The sequence below is a fragment of the Arachis ipaensis genome, chromosome B9 (genome assembly GCF_059453495.1).
Source record: "Arachis ipaensis isolate K30076 ecotype BB chromosome B9, ASM5945349v1, whole genome shotgun sequence".
In the NCBI taxonomy this organism is placed as follows: domain Eukaryota; kingdom Viridiplantae; phylum Streptophyta; class Magnoliopsida; order Fabales; family Fabaceae; genus Arachis; species Arachis ipaensis.
The window spans coordinates 68205948-68228391 of record NC_142444.1 but is presented as its reverse complement, the minus strand read 5'-3'; the positions used below and the strand labels follow the sequence as shown (position 1 = coordinate 68228391).

Here is a 22444-nt window from a genome sequence, read left to right as displayed (position 1 = left end):
ATTTTTGTCCTCGAAAATTCGATATCAGATCTTCATATAAGCTCTCATATTTTCAACCGACCTCTTACCATTCAATTTACCATTCTCCAACATCAATTCTTAACATCCTATTCCCAATTCTAGCTTAAGCTATATTTATCCATCTCACTCTTAGCTTCTTATATGTTTCTCTCAATAACTAACCAAATGTTATGTTCATAGCACCTTTCATAAAACTTTCCCTAAAATTAACCTCAATATAACCTCAATGTTTCAATTTAATGTCTTCCAAATCCATCATCCAAAGTCTAATAACTTATCCATCAAAATTTAAGCATGAATCCAATTACACCTCTAGTCATTTATACAGCTATTATAGAATCAATCTAACCTCACAGCCACAATTAAACCTAACTACCTGCGAATCACCATTGGAATTCACTCACTAAACTTTCCAAGTATCAAAACCTAAAGTATTTCTAATCATCCTCTACAGCTCCTATTTACAACTATTCTATTGTAATACTTCCACAAACTTCAGTTGCGTCACTCTGATTTCTTATCTAGCACTAATCCTATCACTTATTTCCTCAAGTACTAAACCACAACTTAGCATGACCGACATTCGCTAGATTTCTATCTATGATAGTCAAAATCAAATACCAACTTAAGCGTACTTTTAGTACGTTGTTGCCAATCTTTCACTTACCTCTACCCAAACCATCGGACCTAGCGGCATCCTCTGTCGTCATGGTGAATACACGACCTGGTTGTTGGGCCTTGGCAGCAATCCGGTTGGCCTTCCTAGGACAGTTCCAAGACATGTGTCCAGCTCCTTCGCAACTATAGCAAAGTCCCAATCTAGCTTGACATGGAGTTCCCGGATGGTAGCTTTCACACCGCCTAAAAGTCATTTCATTTTGAGGTTGCTTCCCATACCTCCTTCCTTGATGATTATTGTTGTTGTTCCTTCGGAAATCGTCTTGGACTCGCTGGGGATATGGGTTGTAACCTCCTTTCTTAAAATCCTGACCCTTTGGAGTAAGGTACCTCACACCCTCTCGGCCATGGTTCCCACCACTGTTGGTGTTAGCAGTTGCATTCCTTCTTGAGCTATCCTCCACCACACAGATCTTGTGACTAATTCTGCAAAGTTCTTGACCTCAAGAGGCGCCACAGCTCTCATAATGTCATCCCACAGGCCATCTTGGTACTTCATGCATTTCCATTCCTCATACCCTTCAGGGGCACCTTGACAGACCCTTGAAAAATGGCACAACTCCTCAAATTTGCTTGTGTAAGCCGTCACAGTCATAGATCCTTGCTTCAGTTGTAGTAATTCCAATTCCTTAGCCTTTCTTGCGGAGTTTGGGAAGTACTTCTTGTAAAACTCCTCTCTGAATCTCTCCCAGGTGATTGCCTCATCTTCATTTCCTTGTTGCATCAAACGGTGAGCTCCTTGCCACCAGTGTTGTGCTTCCGCACGCAGTTGGTAAGCAGCGAATTCGACTAGCTAATTCTCTGGTACATGTTGTGCTTGCATTGCCCTCTCTACAACCTGGAACCAGTTATCGGCCTTCGTCGGATCAGTCGATCCTCTCAATGTGGGAGGATTAACCTTCAGAAAAGTTGCCAATGTCATCGGACCTGCAACTGAGCTTCCTCCAACTCCATTACCATTCCCATTTCGGTTCATCCTTCCCATCGCTTGGTTGACAGTCGCCGCATTAGCTTGCATAGTGTTGATCAGTTGCGTTATTGCCGCTAGAAAGTCAGCTTGATTACCAGTAAGAGTGGGTTCCTCATTTCCTCTCATGGTGTATTTTTAATACATAGTTATAAGTATAATTGAAAGGAGTATTTATTGAGAAGCCTGAAAAAGAGTAAAATAAAATTGCAAAATCGTAACACTCTCGTATCAAAAAAAGAAGGTAAAGCGTGAACTAAGATGATATAAAGATAATTCCATTGAGAAGAATAAAATAAACAAAATATAGATAGGTAACTTAAATAATTAGCCACTAATTACGACCCGCGAAGTTTAGGCCGGCTAGGGTACACTATAAAAGTAGTTTGACAACCATATCTCCTAATCTCTCCCAAAAGATACACAAGGGCCTCTATAGGCAAGTTTTTCAAAAGGATTGAATACATAGCAAGAGTTCTTGAAAAATAAAAGTGGAGAGAATCTAAGCAAAATGCAATAAGAGATCTTAGAGGTATTCGCCGTCTTTCAGACAAACCACAGCTCACTGCTGAGCACCTGGACCTGCATCTGAAAAACAAGAGATATACGGAATGAGAACTCCCGACCCACGGGTTCCCAGTACGGTAAAAGTGCCAAATAAATACAATACAATGTAATAAAAACTCACTAAGTATCCTAAACTTCCTTTCACCAAATATTCATCCTATGTTCTCGCTAATCCATAAATAGGTAACTATCATAAGGGAATGCTAAATCTAATTCATATTCCTCATGCTTCCCAACTTTCTAACTCTCAGACAATTCACAATCAGCATTATAAACAAAACCATCACCATCTATTCTGTCTCAGCAATTCTATATCATTACCTCATATCCTCACCTAGAGCAAGTGAAATCACTTCACTGCGTCTACCCAAGGAGCTCAAATTATCTCATTTTCTACCTGGAGCAAGTGAAATCACTTCACTGCGTCTACCCCGGGAACTAAAATTACCTCATTCAAAAATCATCATTTTAAATTAATCATATCATTATCCCATTTCAACAAGAATAGCCCTCAGCGTCAACCGACACCAGCATGAGGGACCTCTCAGTTGTACAAACACAAGCAATACAGACAAGTAATACACAAGTATATTCAAGTAAGGCAAATAGCACATAATCACATAGTATGGCATATACAATTAGGCAAACCAATACAGATAAGCAAACCCAAACAAATCAAACACATGCAAAATGATGAATGCCTGCCCTATGGTCGATGATATCATCTGTCGGTTACAAAGCCAACCCGACATGCCCTGGTAGCTAACCATTGGACAGTCCCTGCAAGTGCGCATCCCCAAGCTCAAAATCATAATCAATATAATAAAATATCCATGGGGGAGAGCTCATCCGGAAAGGTCTAAGTGTCCAGCCACATCTTACGACGCAGGGTCAACAGAATCTCGGATCTCAACCTGGAACAAGTGGAGCTGACCTACTGCATCTACCCAAGGAAATCCGAAACTCAGATAGTTTCACAAATCTCAAATCAAACTCGACTGGGAGCAAGTGGGGGCTAACCACTGCATCTACCCCAGGAGTTTTAAACCAAACCGGGAGCAAGTAGAATCACTCCACTGCATCTACCCAGGCAGGTATATCTCACCACGTCCCGGAGCAAGTGGATCAATACCACTGTATCTATCCACGCAGGTATATCTCACCACATCCCGAAGCAAGTGGATCAAAGCCACTGCATCTACCCAGGCAGGTGTATCATAATCAGATTCATATTTAATATCAATCTCTTAATCATTATCATTCTCATAAACAATCTCATAGTCATCATCATTCTCTTTATCAGTCTCATAATCATCATCATTCTCATTAATAATCTCATCATCATCATTACTCTCTCCATCAATTTCACATTCATCATCATTCTCTTTATCAGTCTCTTAATCATCATCATTCTCATTAAAATCTCATCATCATCATCACTCTCGCTAACAATATCATAATCATCATCATTTTTACAATTCATTATTAATTCTCTTCTTATTTCATCCACAGAACTTACCAAGCTTAAGTCACCGTCCTCTAACCTCATAACTACAATTACCCCTTTTATTCTTTTACTATTCTCACCATTGATTCAATACCCTAAAACTGGTAAAAGTTTTTAAGTAAGTGTTGCAAAAGGTTGCAAGCTTGTCGGGAAGGTAAAACAGTTAAAACCAAAATTTTCTTTGAAAAATAGGGCAGTGTGCGGACGCACAACCCCTAGATGAATTTTCAAGAAGTGTGCGTACGCACAGGAAGTAAAAATTTCCATTCTGCTCGTTCGCATAATGCGTGCGAACGCCCTCAACAGAGTGCACCTTCTAGCGTGTGCGTGCGCACAAGGCTGTGCGTGCGCACAGCTTGCAAAACTTCGTTGGTTGTGTGTGCGCACAGAGCGTGCTAGCGCTCCCAAGAGCAACCACATCCCAATGTGTCCGTGTGCACAATGGTGTGCGTACACACGTATATCAAAAATACACAGAGTGTGCGTGTGCACAGGGCTGTGCGTGTGCACACATACTAGAAATCACAAATTCTGCAACATTCACAGAATTCAGATTTTAGACACCAACTTTCAACGATCATATCTTTCTCTACAAAATTCAGATTCCTACAAAATCTATACCATTTTAAAGCTCTTTGAATAATCTTTAATTTGATATAAAATTCATCTAATTTCAAAAACTTCAGCTCAAGATATGATCCGTCAAAGTTGCCCTAAAACACATTTTTACCAAAAACAATTATTTACCAATTATCTAATGATTCACTAGCTCCAATCATTTTCCAACCGACAAAATGAATTCAGACCAACTCAATTTACCTATTCACACACAACCAATTCCAATTCTACTCTTTTTCCACATTCCACCTCAATTTCATCTATTCCACATTCTAAAAACCTCATTTTCCACTTTTTCATTAATTAATCACATTTTCATACATCGCATACCAACCCTCCATTCAATCTCATACATTATCACACAATACACACATCAACTCACCTTCCTTACCTCTTCCAGCCTCCGGCCCAAAGTTCATGACCTCAGGCCCAACATCCATTCAATTTAACATAAGAAATTCATCAACATATCATCATTAACTAATTTCTCAATTCCACAACATACCAAACACACCCCCATTCATACAAAACTCATTCCAAATCATTAATTTCCACATCATAATATCTATACACATCAATTTCAATCAAGACACACAATCCAAACCTAATCCTAGAGGAATCTAGCCTAGGAATTCATATCACACCACACAGTACTTAAATGAAACTTAAACCGTACCTCTTGTATTTACAATAATTTGATCCTTCCTTGTAAATTTCCACCAAGCACTAGCATTAAACTCCACCAAGAGTTCTGCAAGCCAAATTCAAGTTCCCAAGAGCACCAAAATCTCACCCAACAACTGTAACACAACCAATATCATACATACATCAACTTAGGGCTCACTAAATGTCATAAATTACAAGGGTTAGAGGGCTCTTTACCTTAACCCACAAAATTGGTTGATAGAACTCACCAATGGATCATACTAGAGCACTCCTAAACAACCAAAATCACATGATTTTCTCAAAACCCAAACCAAATTTAAAATACAAGAGGAAAAAAGAAACTGGGCAGAGGTCATTCAAAAAATCATCACATTACCTAGATAGAATCGAAGAGGGCGAGGAGAGCGATGCGTGGCCCCAAACGGCTCGTCGATTGGAGTCCCGTAGCTCAAGTTATGGTGGTTTGAAGTGGAGGGTGAAGCGAGGGTTTTGCTCACTCCCTTCTCTCTTCTCCTCTAACTGAACTCTCTCTCTCTCTCTCTCTCTCTCTCTCTCTCTCTTTGGATAAAATGAGCTGAAAGCTCATTAATGATGAGTATATATGTTGGGCTTGGCCCCACTTGGGCCTGGTCCAATCGGTTTAGCCCACTGGCCCAACTTTGGGCCAAAACCTTTAAGATTAGAGTTTTAAATTGTATTTTAAATATTTCTAGCTTCCCAAATTATAATTTCTAATTTCCTAAGCTTATTCACTTATAATTTAATTTATTCAGTTGCAGTACCAGACAGATCTCAACCGGTACTGTTGGTCAAATTTTCAGTGCGCATTTTTACGCAGAAATCTAGGTTTTCCGACTTAGAAAAATCCACTGAGTTCAAATATTATATTTAAATTATCAAATTCCGATTGATAAATTTTCTAATCATATTCACTCATAGTTAATTTATTATTTAATTAATTACGGTTTGACTGGATTTTACATCAAGCATTCTAACACCTAGATCATGCACTTCTCACTATATCAATTCATCCAATAATTCCAAATTCAACCTCAATCACACCAAAACATATAAATTTTCCATCATTATTAGACCATACAACACCTAATCATTAAGTTCCCCAGTTTATCAACTCTCTCAACAATTCTTACTCATAATTTACCAATGTCAACAATTATCAATGCAAGCATCAATTTATCATCATCGAAGTTCATATTCATAATCAATTGTCATTAACATCCCTAATCATCCCAACTCCTCATTAACATCAGCAATCATCATTAATCATCATTAACATCAATATTCATCATAACTCCTCATCATCATCAACAAACCCAACAATAATTTAACTAATTCATGCAATTCATTCAATTCAATCCTATCTTAAAGGCCACTAGCCTAAGTTGCCCACAATATTACATATTAACTAAAGAAAACCAAAACTATATCTTAGCCGATTCACACACAAGCACTAAAACACCAAAAATGATCTCCCACACAAGCTTCCAAGTCCAAACAAGCAATCCAAAGCCCAACCTCCACTTTAGCTCAATTTTCCAAGTAGTCCAAATAATCAATTTCACTCGAAACAACATCAATTCAAGCTATATCCATAAAAACCACCAAAATCAATCCTAGAGTTCACAAATACATCAAACCACAAGGGTTTCAAAGTGACTTACCTCAATCAACGGTATTTGGGGGCAAAACCTAACAATAATCGAATGTTAGATTACACCTAAATAGCGAAAATCACAAAACCCACTCAATAACTAAAGCCAAATTTCGAAATCTATTAGGGCAGAGGAATGGAGTATGGAATTCAAGTTCTTGCCAACATTGTTTAGCTAGGATCGAAGAGCTCGGGAAGAGCTTCGCGTGCACTACAAGAAGAAAGGCCTGTCAGCACACTTTTTTCTTGCCACGCTTTTAAAGCATGGCCAAAAGTGGTCAATGGCCACACTTTTGTGATGGTGGCCACTGATTTGTGATTTGGCCATGCTTTTTTTTGCCACGATTGAAAAGCATGGCCATAGAGAAAAACTGGCACGCTTTTACGCGGATGACTACCGATTTAAAATTTGGCCACGGTTTTTTTTTGGCACACTTGAAAAGCGTGGCTATAGAAGGATATCGGCACGCTTGAAAAGCGGGACTAATTTATCTTCCAATGATCACCTTTTTAAAGCGTGCCCATATTCTATGTTTATTTTGGCACCCTACAAAAATGTGCCAATAGAATTCCCTCCCCAAAATTTAATTTTCCATCCATTTTTTTCACACTTTACTTTTTTTTTGTAAGGTTTCAATTTTAACCCTAAAAATGATAATAAAAGCATACACTCGGTTTTACATTGTTTCCAAATTCACTTTTTAATCCTAAAAGTGAAGCCGCGCCATCATCTTCATCCTCACTTTCAAATCCCTCGTAAAAACCTCCACCATTCATCTTCATTGCACCCAGCTCGCCTTCATCGTCATCTTCATCACTGCCAATGACCGTCGCACCCAGCTCGGCTTCATGTTCATCAACCCTCGCACCCGACCCTCTAACCCTCGCACCCGACCGTCTCTCTGTGACTCTGTCACACCCTAGCTGTTTCTCAACCCTCGCACCCAACCCTCGCAGGCTCGCACCATCAATGCAACCCTCGTTGGATTAGGAACCCTCAATCGTTGGCCCTCTGTCTGTCGCACCATCAACGCATCAACGTGGCCTCCTACTCCCTCAGCGGTTTCTCTCTCGCAAACCCTCGTTGGATTCGGAATCCTCAATTGTTGTCGTCTCTCCCTCAATCGGCACCGTAAACACTGGTAAGTATTTCCTCCCTCTGATTCTCTGTTTCTCTGTTTCTCTATTTCGGAAATTTAGGTAAATTAGTTTGTTTATTCAGGTGGTTATTTTGTTAGTGACATGATGAAACGTTTAGAATCAGCTTTCGCTTCCATTTCTAGGTTCTATTTTGATTGAATATCTGATTAGTGATTACTAATTCATCACCTTTTACTCGTTTTGACGTTCTTCAAGTTCTAGAGTTCTAGTTTTACATGGATATATGGTTCAATTTGGATCTGTTTAGCATAACCGACTAACATGGCAAATGATTTCTTTAGAAGAGTTATGGTGGGATAACTTATCTTTACCTGTGTCTGATATAGTTTCAATCTATTATTTCTTGTAGATTAGGGTTTTCAGAAGTTTTTGTGGTGGATTCAGCACTACCGATACGGTTAATGGACATAAACAGGAGCTCAATGTGGAGATGCAAGTTTTAATCAGTGATGGATCGCAAAGCAGATAAAATTATGCATGGTGAGTGTTATTCATCAATTATTTCCATTCATCTGAAGCTCACTTAAAGCATCTGTGCACCTTGTTAAGTTGATAGGGAATTCGGGAACGTGAATTGAATTATGTCTATCAATTGAGTTTTGATAGAATTATGAACGATGGCTAGTTGATTTTAGTGAAGCCATAAAAATTTGTTCATTGCAAATGAAGGAGAGTTATAGTTTAAGGCATAATTTTCTCCTCATTGGTGAATTATGTTCTTTTAGTTTACAGTTATTTATGTCCGTCTGTTGCAAAATAGTTTCAAGTATTCCATAAAGCAAATTTTGTCATGTTTTAATGTCTAATCATAATTAAATAGGTCAATTATGTACATATATACATACACATGAAGAAATTCCATATAGTAATTATTGCATATAAAAAGTTTTAGAATGTGTTCTACTTGCAACTTGCTAGTTGATATTACATCTTTTGACTTATTGATAATTGATTTATTGATGATATATGTTTGGTTAAATAAGTAGCATCGAAATAGGTTTATGGGTTTGAATCTTTTAAGTAATACTACTGTAGAGAAATAGAGAAATTGTTTGTTTAAATTTAACTAGCTTAACGAGTATAGTTAGGAAATTAATTTTTTTCAAACAACGTCAATTAATTTTTTTAAATTTTAGATCTTAAATTATAAATTTTTAATTATAAATTTTAAAATATAAATTTGAATTTTAAAGTTAGTTAACTAAAAATTATCTTTTTATATTTTCTTATATATATATATATATATGTTTGTGTATGGATGTGAATGTACTTTTGCTAATGCTAGTACTGGCATAACTCTATTCAAATTCTATAAATTATAACATATTTTAGTTTGGTGGTTTAATTCATGGATGAGCTGTATCGAATCTGTAGGAGGCAGCTGTTGAAATGTTGACTTGAAAACTGAAGTCTTTTTCCTTTTACATGCTTCTTTTGGAGTTCTTATCCAAATTGTGAATATCATTTTCTTGAACATAATTTTTTATTTATATCCAAATGATTTGGAATTTCGGCAATTAATTTTTGCCTGAGGAGTTGAGGCATTAAATAACATAAGGCCCTACCATCACTGGAAAGGTTTTCTCTTGGAGCAGTTGTGTGTCTCCTCACTAAACAGGCTTGTGATATGATGTGCCATGCTGCATCTCTCTACTGTCTCTTATTTTTTCTTTCTTCTATTCTTTCTATCACATGACACTGTCATAACTCATAAGTCATGTTTCACAACTAGTTGTAGTAGTGATACTATGCTACTATCACCATTCTAGCATTTTCACCAGCACAAACAAATCTAATTAACGTTGTTCAGTGTTTAGTTTGTTATGCTCTGACAGTTTTCTATGCTTCTTCGTAGCATAGATTCCAAGGCTATTCTGGATTATGCTTCTGTTTTGGGTTTGATCCTTTTTCTCTGCAGATGTGAGATGGTAGTGTTTTGTGGTGGTGTTCCTGAGAAAATAGCTTCAGGGTTGCTTTAGCCTTTTGTTTCTCACCTCAAGTTTGTGAAAGATGAGATCTCTAAAGGTGGATACTCAGTTAATTGTCTTCCTTCAAACAATTCTGTATTATGGTTCTCCAAGGCCACCTTTGAAAGGTGATTATTCTTTTCACTTTTATTCTTTTGTGGATAATCACGGTGTTTGTAACTGATTCTTCATTTGTTCTTTGGTTTTAATAGAGTACTTATCCTATTTCCAATTAAGTTTGAAGAACCCCTGAATCAATGAATCAATGAGTCAATTACCTTTGCATTGAAAGTGCTTAAGTGCTTTAGATATGATTGGGAATGGTTTTTCAAATGCATATTGACTTAGAAATTTCTAAATGTTCTTAATTATTAGTTAATTAAGCAGGGATTGATGAATGAAATCCAACTAGTTGAATGATGACTATCACATTAATCATGGAATTAGTTTACTTGGTTTTATGGATTTGGAGAATAGTTGAATGATGACTACATGTTGTGCATTTTTTGCTCTGTTCATGACCTATATCCTTCATCCAATTCACATCAATCCAATCCTTTCATCCCATTAAGACATGCTGTGCAAATTTTTTTTTTTTTTTTTTAGATTTGTGCGATTCGTTAGCACACCTGCAATTTTGGAGAGGTTCATTTCAAGCAAATGCTTTGTCGATGTCCAGTGCATCTTCCGATGAGGGTATGGCTAGAAGATCCAATTTCAAGCATGTTTTACAGATATTTCTTTGAGAATTGATTAGTAATTGTTCTTAGAATATAATTGAATTCCAAGAAACTACACTTATTAAGTGGTTGTCTTACTAAAATTCCTTTATATAGGAACTGTGCCACAAGCCAATGGAATTACAAGGAGATTGAGTGATTCTGCAAAGGTATTTATCTCCCAACATGTATGTCAAAATTACTTAATAGTTTCTAAGAATTCTATTGATTTATGTTTGTTGTTATTTGTTTCAGTTAAATGGAGTAATTGAAGACGTTGACAACAAAGAAGAGGAAAGCTCAAAGTAAGTTTCTACCTCTTTAATTGAATAATCTTCTTTGTTTTGCTAGTTTAAAATTTGTTCCTAAGTTTTCAATTTCCATATCGTTTAGGGTCTCCCTGCAATGACTATTGGAGTCTCGAATAGCACTACTCCGGAAGGAGCAAGCTATGGCTTATACACATGGTCTAGTTGCCGAATTTGAGATCAACAGTATTGATGATCTCATGTATTTTGCAAATGCATTTGGAGCATTGCGTTAGAGGTATAAACTGGAATTGATTAGCATTGTAAGAAGGCTCTGTGTATTATTATGCACTAAAAGATAGCTGATTCTTACATCCTTATAGGGAAGCTTGCATTAAGAATATCCTTCGTACATGCTCTTTTCAAGAATTACGAGTGTTCATGTTGATTGTGGATGTATTTCAACTGATTCAATGCATAATCTAATTTTATTTATTTCATATTCTAGGAGGTTCAAGCTTTTAGCTAAGGAGGCAGCTGAAACAGTGGTTTTGGTTTTTTGATGAGGAAAGTGTGGAGTCACTCATATCACTCATATCAGAAATTGTGAAAGGTGTAAATGAGCCAAAGCTGCTTTGGTCTTGATACAAAAACTGTTTTCTTGTTCTTCAAATCATAAATGTTGACTTTCTTTTCCTGCAGTTTTGATGATGTGTATATTGTATTTTTCAAATAATAAATTTTATTTTTGTTGACAAATATGATGAACGTTTATATATGTTGGATTGATTAATTTAAAATTATATAAAAAAATTTTCATTATTTAAATTAGTCATTCAAACTATGATTTAAAATTATATATTAATTTTGCAATGTTTAATTAGGATGATTCATAAACAAGCATAGCCATACGTATTTTGATCCAACTTATAGTCATATTTTTGGCTATTGGTACGCTTTTTAAGCGTAGCCATATCTTCTCGTAATCATCAACAGGCACGCTTAAAAAGCGTAGCCATATCTTTTGACACTCTTCTTTTATCTGCTTAGAAAATTGTTGCCTAGTCTGACTCAACTGTGTTTCTACATTCCTGTTAGAAATTTGAGTTTCTTGTAAAGCCTCCTGCAGTTCCAGCAATTGCTGTGCAAGGGCGTGTAGCTGGTGAGTCCATGGGCCACTTTGTTCTGGAGGGTTAGATTCAGTAGATATTTCCTTAACCTCTCCTTTCATGAAAGTCTCATTAATCGAGTACAGATGCTGGTTCATGGAAACTGTCTCTAAGTTCGTGAGCCTTTTCAATTGTTTTTCTTATGTATAGAACCACCAGCAAAGTGGTCTAGAGACATCCTAACCATGTCTGTGAAGCTGTAATAAAAGATGTCTAATTACACCCATTCTGAAAACATTTCAGTGGGGCATTTCTATAGCATTCTTCTATACCTCTCCCAGGCATCATGGAGAGATTCATTATTCTCTTGCTTGAAGCCTTGGATGTCCAGCCTTAATTAGGTCAACTTTTTTAGGGGTAAGTATTGATTCAGAAACTTGTTTACTAGCTGCTTCCAAGCTTTCAAGCTGGATTTGGGTTGGTTATCTAACCACCTTTTTGCTTGATCTCTTACAGCAAAGGGAAAGAGTAGCAGTCTGAAGGCATCCTGATCTACTCCCTCAGTGTGTATTGTGTCAACAATTTGTAAAAAGTTTACCAAGAACTCAATAGGCTCTTCCTGTGATAGTCCAGAGTACTGATAGTTTTGCTACACCAATGCAATGAGCTGAGGATTTAGCTCAAAATTACTTGCTCCAATGGGGGGTATACTGATACTTCTCCCATAGAAGTCAGGAGTAGGGGCCATATAGGACCCCAAAGTTCTTCTGAAGTGTTCATTCCCGTTTGGGTTCATCGTGAAGAAAGGTAGGAATATTTGCATAATGAGAAGTACAAAGGGAAACTAGAATTAAAATATTTTTGTTTTTATTTTTATTAATTAAACAAAAAAAATTTGAAATTTAATTAGGTGATTTTTGAAAAAGAAGAGAGAGAAAGAGGTAAGAAGTTTTCGAAAATAGAAGAGAGAAGATTTAGTTAGGAAGTTTTGAAAAAGAGGGAAGAGAAAACAAGTAACTAATTAAGAAATATTTGAAAATAAGATAAGATAGGAGATTTGATAAAGATTTGATTTTAAAAATTTTTAATTTAAAATTGGAAACAAAAAGTTAACAAGATAAGAATTGAAAAGATTTGAAAAAGATTTGATTTTGAATTTTGAAATTGAAACAAGATAAGATAAATATTTCAAAATAAGTTGAAAAGATAAGATATGGTGAAGATTTGAAAAAGATTTGAATGTTGAAAATATTTGATTTTGAAATTTGAATCAAGATAAGATAAGATAGTAATTTGAAATTTAAAGAAAGATAAACCAAAGATAACATAAAGATTTGAAAAAGTTTTGAATTTTAAAACTTGAAAGAAAGATAAGATAAGAAAGAATCAAATTAAAAGAAAAGATTTGAAAGTTAACTTTACTAACAAAGAAAATACTAAACTTTAAAATTTTTAAATCAAAGTAAAAAAAGCAAGATTTTTGAATTTTTTTTTTTTGGAATAAAGATAGGAAAGATATTTTTTTGATTTTGTTGAATTAATGAAGAAAGAGAAAAACAACTAAAAGACACCAAACTTAAAATCTTTAGATCAAAGACACTAGCTTTTTCGAAATTTTAAAGAAAAACAACCAAAAGACACCAAACTTAAAAATTTTAAGATCAAAACAAGAACAACTTGAATACCAAGAAGATCACTCAAGAATAATTTTTGAAAATTTTAAGAAAATAAAGAACACATAAAGGACACCAAACTTAAGAACTAACACTAGACTCAAACAAAAGACAAAGAAAAGATGGATTTTTGAAAAAGTTTTTGAAAAAGAAAACAAAAGACTAAAACAAAAGTAAAAAAGTACCTAATCTAAGTAACAAGATAATCCGGTAGTTTGTCAAATCCGAACAATCCCCGGCAAAGGCGCCAAAAACTTGGTGCACGAAACTGGCTCTGCACATTTCGCACAGATAGACCGGCAAGTATACCGGGTCGTCCAAGTAATACCTCAGGTGAGTGAGGGTCGATCCCACGGAGATTGTTGATTTGAGCAAGCAATGGTTACCTTGCAGATCTTAGTCAGGCGGATAGAAGATATAGTTGTCACAAGAAAACGCATAAAACAGATAAATAAATAAAATGTTACTAGATCGGTGTTAAATCAATAGTATGAGAACGGTTGAGGCTTCGGAGATGTTTCTTCCTTCTGGATCAACTTTTCTCACCATCTACTCCAACTTCTGATTGATTCATTCCATGGCAGGTGATGAGGGAAAATACGATTCCACATAAACTAACCGGCAAGTATACCGGGTCGCATCAAGTAGTAAAACTCACTTAGAGTGAGGTCGATCCCACGAGGATTGATGGATCAAGCAACTTTAGTGAGGTGATTAGTTTAGTTAAGTTAACAGTGGTGAATTGAGTGAGATTTGATCAACAGAAAGTAAATTGCAAGGAATTTAAAGTGCAGAATGTAAATGGCAGTAACTTAAATATCAAGAAAAGTAAATTGCATCAACTGTAAAGGTCTTTGGGTGTAGGAAAATTAAAGAAAGCAGTAAATCAAAACTCAGGACAAGTAACGGAAAGGAAAAATTCACTAGATCATAGCTCTCAGAACAATTGCAGAAAATTAAAATTGCATGAAAGTAAATTGAACGCAATGTGAACGGAAATGTAAAATTGGCAGAAAGGAAAGTTGCAGAAGAGAATTGCAAGAAACTAAAATTTCATAAGCTAAATTAAATTCAATACTGAAATATAAAAAATGCAAAAAGGTAAAAGTTTATCAAACTATACTAAGCTCTCTGGAGTCTCTAATCCTCCAAGAGAGCTCTGGAGTCTCTAATCCTCCAGCCTTCTATTCTATTCCTACTCCTACTGTTCGTGAGAGCTCCCTACTAACTGTGAACTAAAGCCTTTTTATAGGCATTCCTAAATTACAAATGAAATTGAAATTGAAAACAAATTATAATTCAAATGAAATTCCTATTCTAACTGTTTCTTGTGCCTTTGAGTGATGTCAATGGGCGCTGCTTGCTTTGAAGTTTCAATGGGCTTGGAATCATATTGATTTGAGCAAAAATTCACTTCCAGGAGAGCGTAGCGTTCATTTGGAAAACGGAGCGTTTTTACACCCACGCGTACGCGTCCCATACGCTCGCGCGTCATTTTTCTTTTTGGCCCCTCTACGCGTACGCGTCACCTACGCTTGTGCATCCCTTGGCAGCGTTCATTAACTGAATGCTACGTTCGCGCCATGAACGTTCCTCATGCGTGTGCGTCCTATGCACGTGTGCGTGGATGGTAAATCACCACTTCTATGCTCCAGCATCATGTATGCATTTGCGCCAACCACCACTTTTGTCACATCGACGCGTGCGCGTCATGCATGCGTGTGCGTCGGTGACCAAATTCAAATTCCAATTCTGAAAGTATCGCAGGCGTTTATTCAAAGTGAACGTAGCGTTCATTGCTAGTGAACGCTGATCCTCCTTCCATGCGTACGCGCCATGCATGCATACGCGTGGATCTCCAAAAGTTTCATCCTGCGCATAAGCGCCTTTTATGCGTGCGCGTTACTGGTTTACGTAGCATTCTTGCGCCAAGAGTGCTCTCTTTGTTTAAATCATGGGCCACGCTTTAAAAAGCGTGGCCTTGGGCTCCAAAGCGTGCTGAAACTTAAAAATGCGTCTAGAATTCTTCTTTTGAGCTTAGTTTGTGCTTTCTGCTTCTTTTCCTTCATCTTTTCACCTGTCATCAACCAAACAGTTACATCAAAGCCTTGGCATAATCATAAAATCTTGCATCACTCATATTGTCAACTAAATCTTGCAAAAAATCTCATGAAAATGTATAGAATTACCAATATTTGATTGAATCAAGACAAGCATGAAATTCTCACTCAAACACTTACTTATTGCCTAAAAATGCATGAAAATCAAGTAAAAAATAATGAAAAAAGCTTGTGAAACTAGCCTAAGATGACTTGTCATCACAACACCAAACTTAAATCTTGCTTGTCCCCAAGCAAGCAGTAAGACAGAACGAGAATGAACGAAGACAGAGAAGAGTATAAGTCTTTATTTGGAAAACATTCAATACCGGTTAATAGGGTTTTCATGCATGGTATCTTAGAGATTTTTATTCTGTGGCTGAGACATCAACACCCCTTTGGATCCTTACTTGAATTACACAAAAAAAATGAGACTTGTTATTGCTTGGTCCTTAGTTTTTCTTGTTCTCTTTCTTTTGATTGAGATTTATTGCTTAGCTGAGGCTTAATGTTATGTGATAAGGCAACTTTTTAGAGTAAGCTTTCAGCCAGCATTCCCGTCCCAGTTGGTTCAAGATGCTAGGTGTTGAAACACCCCTTTGGGCTTACTTGCTCAAGTCTCTCCTTAGCACACACACATCACAGGCATTTAGCTCGTTTTGTTCTTTGGAAATTGATGCCCAGCACCTCTTTGGGTCACTAAATGCTTTGTCTCAAGGTAGCTCTTGATGGTGGACTTTCGGTTGGCAATTCTGGATTAGTTAACCCAAGTTTTCGGGTGATGAAGCACCCCTTAGAACCTAGTTATCCAAGCTTATCTTTGTACAAAAACATCACAGGCATTTATCCAAATCTCAAGCCATTGGTGCCCAGCATTGTTTATTTCTTTTTTGTTTTTTTTTCTTGTATTTTCTTTCTTTTATTATGGACCTCTTTCATTTGTCAAGTCTCATGAAATGTAACTCAAGTTCATATCACAAAATCATGCCAACATTCAGCCTTATTTATAAATCAACTAATGAACCAGCACATACTACCACATTACCTTATTTTGTCTCATATCATACCATACTTTTACTCTTTCTCTATTTCACAGTTATTTTTCTTTTATTCAAGCATGAGGAACAAAGCATATAATTCAAGTAAGATGAAAGTGAATCAAGCACTTAGACTAGCAAGCCACAACAGTATGAAAACAAACAAACTAACAGATAGTAAATAAATCTAATAAGACACTAATCAATAGGGGACACTTGCACTTTCAATTAGCATATTTAAGCTAAAGTCAGTCAAAGAATAATACAACCTCTTGGAGTCCATTTGTTTCCTCTGTGTCATCATCGTTGTTGGGTTCATGTCCTTCCTTTATCCATCCACATGATGATGTATCTTTCCCTCCAAGAGATTGAATGACTTCCTACAAGAGATATTGAAAGTTGCTTGTTCCCCAAGCACTTGAGAAACAGTTAGCATGCATGTATGCTTGTGATTCTCTGAACCTAAGTTGGTGTGGAAACACCAAACTTACTTCCTTGCCTACTTCTATACGTAGCAGAATAAATACATACATGAAACGTCAAGTACTTTTATTAAGAAAATAAACTATGAACTAGAAAACAGACTATGAATTAGAAAATAAACTAAAAACTAGAAACTAAACAATTATTAAGTAGTTCTTCTGATTGTTTGGAGCCGATACTAGTCATTCTGAGAGTGTAATGTGTTCTTAATGAAATTTTTGGTGGAACACCAAACTTAGCATCCAACATTCACCCCTTAATTACTTTGGTGTGCAACACCAAACATAGCTCTTTGCAATACAGAGAAATCTGCTTAACTCCTTTATTGAAATAACTAAGAAAGGAAAACTACCAACATGTAGCTGATGACTTTCTTCCTCTTCTTCCAGTTTCTCAAGAGAAATGACCTCAAGGGTAAAGAGGAGCCAGTCAGTGCCCCCTTTCTTGGCCTCTTCCCAGCAAGCTTCCTTTTGTAAATGGCTTGATTAAGCTTGCTTGCTGGTGGTTCAGGGGTTGGATTGTTTGTGGTTGACCTCTTCCTTTTCTTAGATATGATCAATTGTAGCTTGGTCACAATCCTCTCTTTGATGTTCTTGTTGGTTGCCTTCACTCCTTGGATATCAAGACATGGTTGCTGTGTGATTGTTGGAGCTTTATCTTCATCAAAAGCCTTTTTAATTAATGGTTCAATGAGCCCTTCATCTATGTAATTCTCTGCTTTACTTGAGTGTGGACTTCCCTAATTGGATTCCTCCCTTTCTTCTGTATGTTCTTCTATTAAGTTCTTTGGGAGTGAAGTTTCATGTTCCTCTGTCACCTCACTTAGCTTCTATGGATATGAAGTTATAGGTTTAAATACCTCCACCACTTCCTTCTTTGCACTCAACATCTGGTTTAACAACACTTCTATGGAAGAGGTTTGTTGATCTTCCCAAGATTTCTTCATCTCCTCTTCATATCTTTCAATCACAGACTCAAGCTCTTGTATGGGTTGTGAGTTTTCATCTTCCTTTGTCACCTCAAGTAGCCTTTGTGGATATGAGATCCTTGGCTCATATACCTCTACTACCTCATTCTCCATTGAAGTTTCACTTGATACAGGGGCCTCTTCTTCTTGCTCTTCCACTTCCTCCTTTACACCCACAGATTGATCTTCATCTTCCTTGCTTAGTAGTTCTGAGTGTTTCTTTATTTTCTCCAAGTGATCATCCATCTTTTGGAAGAGGATTTCTTGTTCTATCTAGGATTGTTCTTGCCTTTCCAACAATTCTCTGGACTTTTGAAGGGGATCCTCAGCTACTAGCTCAAAAGATGAGGGTTGAGAGAAATTTTGTGGATATGTGGGTATTGTGGTAAAGTTGTTTTGAGGGGTATGGAATGAGTCTTGTGAGTTGTGGAATGAATTTTGTGAATGTTGAAATGAGTCTTCTGTGTAGTGAAATGTATCTTGTGGTTGGTGAGATGAGTTGTATGGATCTTGGAGGAAACTTTGTGTCGAGACATAGTCAAGTGATGAAGGGTTTTCAAATGAAAAACTGAGAGGTGGGGTTGGATAATTTTGCATAAATGAATTGAAGGTTTTCTCAAGTGATAATGGCTCTTGATAAGTGGAGTATGAGCTGTCAAATGCTTTCTGGTTTTGATCCCCCCACCCACAATGTGAATCATTGTTGAATTCATCACAATATGAGCCATGTTGTGGCTCTGGGGAGTAGTCTTGCATGAATTTATTAAAAGCACACTCCAGTGATGATGTCTCTTGATGAACAAACTGTGGATCATTAAGATCTCTTTGGTTTTGACCTTCCCAGGCACAATATGACTAGTTGTTAGACTCATCAAAACCTGGGTCATATTGTGTCTCTGGGAGGTATTCATACTTTATCATTTCTTGTTGATATTCCCATTCACCATTAGCATAATGACATGAATCATTTTGTGGTGTTGGGCAACATCTCATGAAATTGTCTTGCTCATCTTGTGGCTCTAAAGCATATCCCCATTGCTTGGATTGCTCAGAATCTGTGATTTCTTGGTGATATGCCCAGCCACCATTAGAATAATGACTTGAATCATATTGTGATGGTGGGTAATATCCCATGAAATTTGCTTGATCGAAAGATGAGGAAAACTCCATTTGAATTTTGTAAATCACAATCACCAATGAAAACTGAAATTACTCATATCAAAGATGAGAATTTCTTAGCGAGGCAAAAACACAAACACCTTAGTGTCAGCAGAAGACAGAAAATTAAAAGAACAAAAACAAAGAAAATGCTTAATCTAGACTTATCACCTACTTAATCATTGTTAATCTAAATCAATCCCCGACAACGGTGCCAAAAACTTGATGGGAAAAATACGATTCCACACAAACTCACCGGCAAGTATACCGGGTCGCATCAAGTAGTAAAACTCACTTAGAGTGAGGTCGATCCCACGAGGATTGATGGATCAAGCAACTTTAGTGAGGTGATTAGTTTAGTTAAGCTAACAGTGGTGTGAATTGAGTGAGATTTGATCAACAGGAAGTAAATTGCAAGGAATTTAAAGTGCAGAATGTAAATGGCAGTAACTTAAATGTCAAGAAAAGTAAATTGCATCAACTGTAAAGGGCTTTGGGTGTAGGGAAATTAAAGAAAGCAGTAAATCAGAACTCATGACAAGTAACGGAAAGGAAAAATTCACTAGATCATAGCTCTCAGAACAATTACAGAAGATTAAAATTGCATGAAAGTAAATTGAACGCAATGTGAACGGAAATGTAAAATTGGCAGAAAGGAAAGTTGCAGAAGAGAATTGCAAGAAACTGAAATTTCATAAGCTAAATTAAATTCAATACTGAAATGTAAAAAGTGCAGAAAGGTAAAAGTGTATCAAACTATACTAAGCTCTCTGGAGTTTCTAATCCTCCAGCCTTTTATTCTACTCCTACTCCTACTGTCCGTGAGAGCTCCCTACTAACTGTGAACTAAAGCCTTTTTGTAGGCATTCCTAAATTACAAATGAAATTGAAATTGAAAACAAATTACAATTCAAATGAAATTCATATTCTAACTGTTTCTTGTACCTTTGAGTGATGTCAATGGGCTCTGCTTGCTTTGAAGTTTCAATGGGCTTGGAATTAGATTGATTTGAGAAAAAATTCACTTCCAGGAGAGCGTAGTGTTCATTTGGAGAACGGAGCGTTTTTTACACCCACGCGTACGCGTCCCATACGCTCGCGCGTCATTTTTCTTTTCGGCCCCTCTACGCATACGCATCACCTACGCTTGTGCATCCCTTGGCAGCGTTCATTAACTAAACACTACGTTCGCGCCATGAACGCTCCTCATGCGTGCGCGTCCTATGCCTGTGCGCATGGATGGTAAATCACCACTTCTATGCTCCAGCATCATGTACGCGTTTGCGCCAACCACCACTTTTGTCACATCGACGCGTGTGCGTCATGCACGCGTGCGCGTCGGTGACCAAATTCAAATTCCAATTCTGAAAGTATCGCAAGCGTTTATTCAAAGTGAACGTAGCGTTCATTACTAGTGAACGTTGATCCTCCTTCCACGCGTGCGCGCCATGCATGCGTACGCGTGGATCTCCAAAAGTGTCATCCTGCGCGTAAGTGCCTTGTACGCGTGCGCGTCACTGGTGAACATAGTGTTCTCGTGCCAAGAGCGCTCTTTGTTTAAATTATGGGCCATGCTTTTAAAAGCGTGGCCTAGGGCTCCAAAGCGTGCTCAAACTTCAAAATATGTCCAAAATTCTTCTTTTGAGCTTATTTTGTGCTTTCTGCTTCTTTTCCTTCATCTTTTCACTTATGATCAACCAAATAGTTACATCAAAGCCTTGGAATAATCATAAAATCTTGCATCACTCATATTGTCAACTGAATCTTGCAAAAGATTTCATGAAAATGCATAGAATTACCAATGTTTGATTGAATCAAGACAAGCATGAAATTCTCACTCAAACACTTACTTATTGCCTAAAAATGCAAGAAAACCAAGTAAAAACTAATGATAAAAGCTTATGAAACTAGCGTAAGATGACTTGTCATCAGCAGGCTGTATATGATTAACGCCCGGTCAGTGGTTATTAATCTCCTCTGCTTTCAGATCAAACGCCAGGTCAGCGGTCATCCAATATGAACATGGGTGAAGCTCTAGCAATCCATTCCCTTCGTAATCCTACTCAAAACGCCACAAACAAGGTTGAATCTTCCGGATTAGAGAATGCTGCTTCTTAGATTCTAGCCTATACCACAAAGGCCCTAATCGCCCCGCACGTCGGCTGAGCTGATGTCTCCAGAAGTCCCCAACAAAGCAGTGGATTAGCCGTCTAAGAGATGTATAATCAAGCTTATGCTTCAGTATTATCTCGTCAAGGACACGCAAGAACCCATGTGAATAGGGATGACGGTCAAGTTACACTCCTAATTCATTAGGATGAAGAACGAAGATACATCTTAGAATAGAATCAAGCATAGATTGAAATAGAATAGTGATATTATTAATTCATAAGAATCAGCAGAGCTCCTAACCTTAACCTTAGGAGGTTAGTGACTCATATTGTACAATGTAATTCGAAAATAATAATAGGGAAAGAAAAAGATCAAAAGTTCTTAAACAAGGGTGATGTCCTCCTATATATGCTAATCTGATAACTAAGAATTACAGAAATAAGATAGACTAGTCTTGTAGTGCAAAAATCCACTTTTCGGGTCCACTTGGTGAGTGTTTGGGCTGAGCTTGAGTGACTCCACAAGCTGGTACTTCCTTATGGGCATCCAATGCCAGCTTTGGACTCCTGAATGGGCGTTGGACGCCAGCTGCTCCCCTGTCGGCGTTGGACGCTAGGACTGGGGCTGGTGGCTGGCATTGAATGCTAGTTTTGGGCTTTCATTTCCAAAGCAAAGTATGAACTATTATATATTTATGGAAAGCCCTAAATGTTAGCTTTCCATAGCCATTGAGAGTGCGCCATTTAAACTTCTATAGCTCTAGAAATGCTCCTTCGAGTGCATGGAGGTCAGATCTTGACAGCATCTGTAGTCCTTTCTCTGTCTCTGAATCAGACTTTGCCAAAACTCCTCAATTTCAGCCAGAAAATACCTGAAATCATCATAAAACACACAAACTCAAAGTTGAATCCAAAAATATGAATTTTGCACTAAAACCTATGAAAATAGAATAAAACTTAAACAAAACATAATAAAAACTATATGAAAATGATGCCAAAAAGCGTATAAAATATCC

At 37.1% G+C, this 22444-nt stretch overlaps 1 long non-coding RNA gene and 1 pseudogene across 4 annotated transcripts; one reads left to right on the top strand and one right to left on the bottom strand.

Annotated features, from left to right (window-relative positions):
- Positions 1-680: 680 nt before the first annotated feature.
- On the bottom strand, positions 681-1795 carry LOC148544965 (uncharacterized; annotated as a pseudogene).
- A 5614-nt stretch (positions 1796-7409) lies between these two features.
- Positions 7410-11550, top strand: LOC148544964 (uncharacterized). 4 transcript variants are annotated; one of them, XR_015899229.1, is made up of 8 exons: positions 7410-7838; positions 8207-8337; positions 9776-9952; positions 10431-10520; positions 10661-10713; positions 10799-10848; positions 10937-11089; positions 11300-11550. It is a non-coding gene; the product is annotated as an uncharacterized LOC148544964 (long non-coding RNA). The 4 variants fall into 4 exon arrangements; XR_015899231.1 differs by having other exon boundaries at positions 9718-9952; XR_015899230.1 differs by having other exon boundaries at positions 9713-9952.
- Positions 11551-22444: the final 10894 nt, after the last annotated feature.